The sequence below is a fragment of the Miscanthus floridulus genome, chromosome 6 (genome assembly GCF_019320115.1).
Source record: "Miscanthus floridulus cultivar M001 chromosome 6, ASM1932011v1, whole genome shotgun sequence".
Lineage (NCBI taxonomy): Eukaryota > Viridiplantae > Streptophyta > Magnoliopsida > Poales > Poaceae > Miscanthus > Miscanthus floridulus.
This window is the reverse complement of record NC_089585.1, coordinates 120211443-120221912: the sequence shown is the minus strand read 5'-3', so window position 1 is coordinate 120221912 and position 10470 is coordinate 120211443.

The window sequence follows — 10470 nt, the reverse complement described above, 5'->3', positions numbered from 1 at the left end:
TCGCCCGTTTGTAACCCCTACTACAAACTTTTCAGTGCTAATAACATGAGCAGCAGACACGAACTGGACGTAGGGACATTCTGCCCGAACCAGTATAAACCTTGTGTCTCTTTAGCACGCCATCCGGGCCAGATACACAATAATACAAATTTACTCGTTGGCATTTACTCAAAACACCGACAAATAGCTACCTACCGGATCTGATAAAAGAAATAACTCCTAGAAATAAAACAAAAATATATGAACTAATATGTTGTTGCGCGAAATTGGCATAGATGTAGATGATGAGAAGGTTTATATCGATCGAGTCTGTTGTAAAAGCGTGGGAAAGACATCAAGCGGGTTTTTAAAAGACCGTTGGACTAAAATAATACTTGCCTTAATAGTAGATGTTGCGAAAAAAGAAAATATGTTTCTTTTGGCGCGAAACATGTACGTGCCTATTAGAAGGCCTGGCGAGTATTCCACTAAAACTCTATAAGGACTTGAAAAACTACTAGACCAGAATTAAAGATCAACTTAGTAGTGGATGGTATGGAAAAAGAAAATATGGTTTTTATGGCATAGAACCAGGCATTTAGAAGGCTGATGTCAAGTATATTTCATAAAAGGTGGGGAAGGGCATTTATTATTTTCCTTTTTAAAGATGCCCATTCAACTAAACAAACAAAAGCTTGTACCGTCTTAATAGTTCCATGGGCTTAGAATATATGCATGCATTTTGTACTTTAGCACCTCATCTTCAAATCCTTTATTTTGTCTTTATTCAAAGTCACACTTCTCTAATTTTAACTAGGTATTATAAAACTATTAATATCTGCAAGTTTTTAAAAAATATACTATCAAGATATATTTCATAAATAATTTAATGGAACTAATTTCATATTGTAGATGCTTGTGCTTTCTTATAAATGTGTTCAAACTAGAGAAGTTTGACTTAGAAACAAGCAAAATAAATTATAATTTGGATTGGAGGGAGCGGTAGTCAACTCTTTTTTAGCAATTCTAATAGTCATTTAACATTTGGGATGCCCGGTTGGATGTTCTCTCTTTGTTTTCTACAAGTAAAATATTTGGGTAAGAGTTTTGCAGCCCCTAAATGGACTTAATTGTTTGGTTCATGGGCTCATGGTCAAGCTAGGTTGCCAAGCAATCCAGTCTTTGATTCATTGTCACCACTTCAGCTGCCACATTTTCTTAGCTCTGTCTCAAGTGCTATAGATTTATTTTATAGCCACAATTTATCACTATTGTGGAGTCCAATTTTTTCGTCACAAAAAGTGGCGTGTTGCACTTAACTTTTGTGGAGATCAAATTCCCCGCCACAAAAAGTGTGGCACATTGCACTTGACTAACCTTAGCCGTGGCAAGGTTAGGCATGAAACAAACTATATAATCGATGGCACTCCTAGCTACCAGTATCATGGTTAAATTTAATTAATGTATCCGAAAAATCCATTGATACAATCTTGGTGAATGAGCGGATATATATGGAACTTTAATGCTGGGAAGGAGGGCCAAAATGTTTGATGCATTCTTACACTCGGCGTACGACACACGGGATACGTTCTCACACTCGGCACACGACATAGTACACCACCACTCAGACAGGTCTTAAAATGGGACAGACATATATATTCCTGCTTGTGTGTGTAGAAACTTTTAATTTTACAAAATGCGGGGTAAACATTTCATGCAGATGTATACAATTTACGAGTGAATCATGGAATTATCTGTTCGTATCTTATCGTGTACTACCTTTATAAGGCCTTATTAACAGTGGAACGTCTACCATCAGGCGCTGCACTTGGATCTCAAAACCGGCAACCTCGTCTTACTCGACGCCCAGAACTGCACCAGGTGGCAAAGCTTGGACGATCCGACGGACACATTCCTACGCGGCCAGCAGCGCAGACTGCCCGTGTACTTGATCGCGCCCACTACAAAGGTGGCGTCGTCCTCGGTGTTCTACTCCTTCGAGCTTGACGGCGACAAGATAGCCGCCTACTCCAACTTCGGGGAGACCAGGTACTCCTACTGGGAGCTCGCCCCTCCGGCCAACCGGACGATGGCATCGGCGAGGCTCAACGGGTCTGGGCTGAGAATGCTGGACCTTCAGGGAGTGACGGTGGCGCAGATCACGCCGCCGGTGAAGAAACCACCGGTAAGCTTCCTGGCGCTGGGCGACGATGGCAACCTGGTGATGTACTACTACGACACTCAGCACCAGAAGTTCAGGGCCTCGTACAAGGCACTCGGGTTCTGCGAGCTCCCGCTCTCCTGCAGCATCCACGAGGTGTGCTCGTCCGCCGGGAAATGCAAGGACTTCTCCGAGTACGCCGATCGGCCGCCGGCGCGCGCCGGCAACGCCAGCAGCAACCCCTGCGAAGGGGCCGGTGATAAAGCGTGTATGGTCCACTTGAGGGGCGTCACCACGGTGCTCCGGACCGCGTCGCCGTTGACCAACGTGACGCTCCGGGAGTGCGTGGTGCATTGCGCGCGCAACCTCTCGTGCAACGCCGCACTCTACGTGAAGGACGACGCCGGCGTCGTCGGTGCGGCTGACCACGGCGTGTGTTCGCACTACACGCTGACGGCGGGGGCAAGGGAGGTGACTGACGGGAGTCGCCGGTACAGCTACTGGGTGAAGTTCCCTGCAGCAGCAGGAGGAGGTGACGAGGACGAGGACGACGACGACGACGACGACAGCTCTCCCGGCAAGCTTAGCACTAGCACGATATTGATGATCTGTGGGGCGATCGACGTGGTGTGCGCCTTGGTGTTTGTGGTGCTCATAGCCTTGTATTTTTGTCGGCTTCGTCGGCTGGCAGCCGCGGTGGACAGAGTCGTCGAGCTCCAAGAAGGCGAGGCCGAGGGCGCCGGGGAGCAAAACGACACCGACAGTAATGGGTCCCAACACAACTGATTGATCCACTGTTCGGGGAATAATATGGACTGTATACTTCAAATTACAATAGATAGTTGCAGTTTTGTAATTGCTTTTAGTAAAAGCTATGTCACACAGGGGTATTAGCTTTACTGGCCACACCCGAAGTTTTTGTGATATTTTGATGATGGTTGACAAAATGTGCACATTACACAATAATGCATACATGTGAATGTGGACTAAACATAATGGAATTTGTAAATGCATCTCATATCTAACAGCTGAGTGCAAGTGCAACCCCCACGGCCCACTCAGCTGTCTCCCTCTACCACTTCACTCGTACACTCTGGCATCTGTATTTCACTCACAAACCGAGCTTGGTGTGTGAGGTACACTATACACATAAGCTCCTAGACATGACCGACAACTTTCACTTGGAAATCTATATTCCTTTTCTTGAGGAATGAAAATCAAGCTCGACATCACCAAAGCGTTCGATTCAGTCAGATGGGAATATCTCCTTACTTTGCTGAATAAACTTGGATTCCCTCGTCGATGGCAAGACTGGATTGCTGCGCTTCTCTTCACCTCCTCGACAAGGGTTCTGCTGAACGGCATCCCAAATGCACCTATCAAGCATGGCAGAGGGCTTCGTCAAGGTGATCCACTGTCACCTCTGTTGTTTGTCATAGCAATGGATCCACTGCAAAAACTGTTTGATCTAGCAACAGAAAAAGGACACCTATCCAGGCGGAGGGGAAGAACGACTCAACTTAGAGCTTCAATGTATGCTGACGACACAGCCATTTTTGTCAAGCCAACAAGGGAAGACACCTTGGCTATGGCCGAGCTCCTAACATTGTTTGGCGAGGCTTCAGGACTGAAAACGAACTTCCAGAAATCCACAATCATCCCTATACGATGTGAAGGATTAAATCAAAACGAAATCCTTGCTGGCTCTCCGACGGAAATTTCATGCTCCCTGTTGGTATTTATTAACATAAATAGAATTTGAAGGATTCTGCAAGCGCACAGAATACCATTGTAGTATTTTACCGGAAGTATTCCATGTATCGTTATTTATATTTTACCACAAGAAAACAATGGAGTAAAGATTTATTGGATAACAAAGGAATGTATACTAATCAACATACTAGCATATCTGAAGCAAGGGGTAAAGGTAATGATAAGAATTAAGTATAATGACACTTAGGGGATAGGTCACTAAGATAATGTAAACTAGTCAACTCAGGAGAACAACGGGTGAGATAAATTCCTATAATATTGTTATTACAGGATCGAAGTATATATTTATATATATATAGGGAGAGTATATTCAGTAGCCAGCTGCAGAATAAGTTATTCTGTAGCCACCTCTATTTACGATAATTTTATATACTAATTTACGATAAAGTGAATACATATTTACGATAGTTGTGTTACTATAACACATGAGGATATTTATCGTAACGTTATAGTAAATCATATAGTAAGGAGTTACCATAATCTCATGAATTAGCATAGTAATTATCATAATTCAAAGTGGCCACATAATAAGTTATTTTATAGCCAGCTGCAGAACAGTAGTTCTCTCTATATATCTCCGACTATAGCTAAGACTAACTTTACTCTTGTGCACTTCAGGACGCCGCTTAGACGATAAAGCACCTACAATAGATAACTCTACTGACGTGACTACGATCCTACAATTTAAGAACCTGCTCAATTCAGAGTGGACTACAAAGGATAAACAGGGCTGTCACCTCCTGCTGCTACCACCCAACTAGAGAACATGATGTACTATAGGTAGAGCATCGTATAAGCACCATGCTTACACAAGACTCGGCTACTTAGCCCAATTGATAAACTATAGTAAGCTAAGCGCTCTATGAACCATCACACAAAAGCAATGATAATCTTAACTAAGCAAGATATATATTCAAAGTAAGCATAGCCATGTAGATAAGAATATGATGAATTAATAATAAGTCTTACAAGATATAGAAGTGAAGATACAAGGCTTCACCGAGCCTCCAACACTAGATCCGGATCTTGATCATGAGCCTAACTCAACCCTCACTCCCGAGCTACTAATCTACTATATTGGAGAGCTCTAGACCTAATCCCTGTAGTGTATGCTGATCTGAAGGAGAGATATGAATTAGGGTTTTAGGATCTGCTAAGAGAGGGGGGCAGGGGCTGGTATATATAGCCCTGAGGGTCCAACATGAGCCCTTGGATCAAACCGACTTAAGCAACGACTTAGATGCAATCCTTAAGGCGGTGGGGAACCGACATTCGAAGGAGGCTGACAGGTGGGGCCCATCAGGGCCGAGCGGCCCCACCTATAGGCTGGTTGGCCCCACATGGCAGTGGGTCGAGCCCCGCTTCGGTGATTCGCCTTCTGGACCCTTCTAGAGTCTTCCCACGTTGATACCGCGATAGAATTCCGTGATTTCCTTTGACGATTAGGTCCTCTTTAGCGGTTTTCTGATTAAACCCTGCTGAAAATACAGATTCACCAAAACTCATGGAATTTATTAGTTTAAACCCCTATACCTATGTTTGGTGATAGAATTAAGTATAAATGCATGTTATGTTGATGGTTTATAATTGATGTTAGTGACCATCAACAACTTTTTATTTGTTTTTAGTTATTCATTTTTTTTTCTAAAACAAACGAAGAATAATAAAAGGAAAAGAAATACTTATCTAGATACATGGGGATGCCTTCTCCCCCAAGCTGGATGTTGTTGTGGTCTTTCTTATCCATCCAGAAGTTGTGTTCCTCACGTAGCGGGTGTAGCAGCGGTTCAGAAGAATGTACTTCGAATGGATGGCGTTGCTCTTGATCATCCTGCAAAATACTCCAACAAGAACACCAAAACTTATGACACATATTAGGATAAGGGGTTAGCGGTCAGCCATTCAGAGATTTATTATCCTTGAAGGTTTAGAAAGATTTCCTAATTGACCAAGTTCTACAGGATGTCTATTTAATATTTTTGGATTTTCTTATTTATATAATATAGACAGAAATGTGTATGTATGGTATTTTTATATTTTTATGCCACCACGGTAAATATTTCTATGGGCTTTTACACACCATAGATTTATTCGTATGGGGCTTTAAGCTTTAATGATGCAATGATGTAATGCAGTAATGAATTTTTTTATTATTTTTCTTTTCTAAATGCAATGCTAACGCAGGAAAATAATTATTCTAAAAGTGAAAATAATTCATGCAATGCTAAAAAGTAAATATGAATAACTACCGATGTTACCTCATGGCTAGGGTTCGGATTTTTAAGTCCTCCGGACAAGACTCAGCTGGAGAAGAGTCCTTTACCTTTCGGGTGCATTATCCGGTCTCAGCGATGGAGACATAGATGGCTGCATATCTTGTGACAGTGTCTCTGATGATGATGTTACCTTCTTTCGCCAAACCCATCTTGGTTTTGGGTTTTGATTTTTGGCTTAGCAGGTTCAGAACCTTCACTTGTAGAAATTGGGGAATCAACGACTCTCCCACACTCTGCTTGAAGTGTGTCCTACTCATATAGACAAGGTAGAGATCAAGTGCATGGGCTCTATTGGTGGAAAAACACAAACATAACCAAAACTTTACTTATTGTTTTCTAACCTTAGGCATATTGAACAAGATGAAGTTGATGTTGTGTGCTTTATTCAATTATAACATGGGTGATAAGATCAGAAGGATGAGCATGAATGTAGCATTTTGGCTGTGACAAAAAGTGTGGAGTTGCTTAACCTATGGAGGGATTATCCATCTTTATAATGTATCAAACTTTACATGACTATGACTATCATCTTCCAAAGATAAGATATGCAACATTTTAGCTTATTTGGTTAAGACTATGAGATCAAGAAAATGATGTTATGAACAAACTTAAGAAACAAAACATGTTGAGTTAATCATGTTGAATCAAGCAAAGTTGTAACTCAAACATATTTGTTTTTTCATTTATGTAAATAGCAAGATCAAAGGAAAGTTTTTTAAATAATGACCACTTACCTTAAGATGCTAGCTTGAGTAGTGTGGTGTAATGACACCATATGATGGAGGGTAGCTGACTTATGCTGGTCTTCTCTTCCTGCTTGAAGCTTTCCTTGCTTGAGCTGTTCATGAGCATCTTGTCTTCTATGTCGCACTCCTTCTTTTCTCATCCTTTCGTTATGCCATCTTTTTGTTTTTTTGGCATTTTGATTGGACCTTCTGCTCCTCTCATTATTTCTTCTCTGCAAGGGATTAGTGACGACATATACCCGAAGGAGTATACACATGATTCAAAGTAAGGATAGTGTTGTCATAGAGCTGAAGGTCATCCTCTATGCTATAACAGAGTTGGTTTTAAAATTTTAATTAGCATAGAATCTCTATCCCATGTTTTAAATAATGCGCCTTTATTATTCACCACTACTTCAATCTTTCAACAAGGCTAAGGCAAAAGTGTGCAAAAATTGTTTTGAAGAATTTCTCTACCTTAATTTGTTTCTACGAATGATCTCCAAACATTCCCAACAAAATTTGAATATTTTCCTGCAAGGGTTAGTCCACATATACAATCGAATTTTATACAAGTATGTTTTGATTTAATGATTATGTTTGAATAGTATTTCAAAGCATACTTATAATAGAATAAGGAAGCTTATAGATTCATTCAAGTAGAAACAAGAATATGTGTGGTGACCTAAAGAGCATGATTATTTAAATTTTTACTTGTTAGAGATTTAGCAAGTTGAGCTCATCATAATGGCAATAATGACCAAGACAAATTAGCAACATGGCATGAGATGATTTTAAGAACTCCATCCCCCATACTTGAATTTTGCAAAATGCAGAATCAAGTTTGGATGATAGAATTCTCCTATGAATGAGATTTTATGTTGCATAATGCTTGGTTGGATAAACCTTATGTTTTTCTTCTTTTTATTGAAATGATTAGTGACAAACATACCTGAAGGAGGCTTATCCGATTTACTTGTTGGTGAGAGCTCATAGTCCGTTGAGCAAGACATTTCCTTACATTAAGCTTTGTCTTTGCACCATCCAATGAAGATACGAACAATTACATGCTCTTCTTCCATCAACCTTTCTTGATTTTCATTAATTCTTGGTTGACAAGTTGGGGACCATTGGAGATGTAAACTCAAGTTTCTCCTTGGTTGTCTTTGTCCTCTAATGGCATGACGAAGAGTTCTTCTTTGTTTGTTAGCGATACGCCAGCTGTCTTGATGATCAAGGAAGGAACTTCATTGGATTTGCATGAAAGCTTCATCTCCAATGGCTTAGGGGTGTCTTTTGTGTGCTCATGGTCGTTCATAGTCTTACGAGACACTGTAGGCAGACCATTGATCGAGAATGTATGCCATGATGTGGTGGCGTCCTGTCATCTTGGTCCTTATTGTCGATGTGCGAGTTGGTCTTTTCGAAGATGATGAAAGCAGGTGTACTCTGGCTAATACGAGGTGGGTTGCACCTTGCTTCTCATCAGCCTCCTAGCTTGAGTCCTTGAAAAGCTCAATGCTAGGTCGCTTTTGACGTTACTTGCGGCCCGTTGATTTGTTCGTCCAGTTCCTATGAGCGAGTGCTTCTATTGTAGATCCTTTTTGTGGCACTTGTCTCATTTCTCTTTGTTCCATAGCTGAAGTGGTGGTTTGGTTTTGTATGTCCATACCAAACCATAGACAGGCACAACTTATATTCTTTTTTCCTACAAAATGTTAGTGGACACATACCCGATTGTATACAATAAATTTAAAACACGGGTTGTTGTCCATATCTTTTGTAATTTTTCTCTTTGCTAATGAAAAGATGGTTTTAAGATTACTTTAGCATAGATTTCATTTATCATGTTTTATAATAAATTTTATTTGTTTGCTGCATTCTAGCATGGTTCAAGGCAAAGGTAACTTATAGCAAAAGACAAAGTGAATAAATTTTGATACTCACAGTCCTTCCTTCAATGAAGTATGAGCTGTATCTTCTTTTGCGCATAGTTGTTGGAGTTTATGGTATGCCTTGATTTATCTCTGATGTGAATTCATCTCTTGACTTACCCAGATTGAATTTGAGAGTTTTCTACAGGGGTTAGTTCTACAAAATATCCAGTGTCTACACAAGCAATTTTTAGTTCAATGACCAAACTAAACTCCATGTCTAATTTGATTAAGGAAGACTATTTAACCTAAGCACCATGCTTAATTTAAAAAGCCTTTGGAAGTATGTTCAGTACTTCCAAACCAAAGCATACTATGGCAGACAAAAGGAACATAAAAGCATTATAGAGATTTATTCAAATAGAGATGAAAGAGCATAATCATGGTGAGAGATTTTTTTAATAAATGATGCAAGTGGCATGAATGTATGCAAGGAACTAAATGTGATGTGAATTTGATATGAGAGAATTTAAACTAAATGGGGTGAATGCATGGATCTTTTAAAGTAAACATGCAGTGGTATGCACAAATTAAAAGATAACTACTCATCAAGTTTAAAGTCCATGAGCAAGACTATCTCACCTTTCTTGATCATACTAACCATGACTCACATGATGGAATTTATGAGTAATGCAACATCTATTTCTATCATTTGAGATGTGATTTGAATTCTTATGACATCGACCTTTTTCTCCAATCTATATATATATATATGTCTACACAAACCCGTGAGATGATCGGGTTCCAATGTTGATGGATCTTGAATGTTCAGAAACCTAGGGTTCTTCAATGTTCTTCTTCTTTTCTTGTGGATGTTTGCCGAAAGGTCGAAACGACATCTGCTGTCCTGTCCTATTCCATAATTCAACAGAACAGGAGTAATCCTACTAAAGCTAGTGGTATGTTAATGATCTAAATCTTTATGCCAATTGTTTCCCTGGCAACAGCGCAAAAATGCTTGTTGATATTTATTAACGCAAATAGAATATGAAGGATTCCGCAAGCGCATAGAATACTATTGTAGCATTTTACCAGGAGTATTCTAGGTATCGTTATTTATATTTTACCACAGGGAAACAATGGAGTAAAGATTTATTGGATAACAAAGGAATGCATACTAATCAACATACCAGCATAGCTAAAGCAAGGGGTAAAGGTAATGATAAGAATTAAGTATAATGACACTTAGGGGATAGGTCACTAAGATAATGTAAACTAGTCAACTCGAAAGAACAACGGGTGAGGTAGATTCCTATGATATTCTTATTATAGGATCAAAGTATATATATATATATATATATCCGACTATAGCTAAGACTAACTCTACTCTTGTGCACTTCGGGACACCACTTAGACGGTAAAGCACCCATAATAGATAACTCTACTGACACGACTACGGTTGTACAATTTAAGAACCTCCTCAATTCGGAGTGGACTACAAAGGATAGACGGGGTTGTCACCTCCCGCTGCTACCACTCAACCAGAGAATAGGATGTACTCACAGGTAGAGCATCATATAAGCACCATGCTTACACGAGACTCGGCAACTTAGCCCAATTGATAAACTATAGTAAGCTAAGCGCTCTATGAACCCTCACACAAAAGCAATGTTAATCTTAAC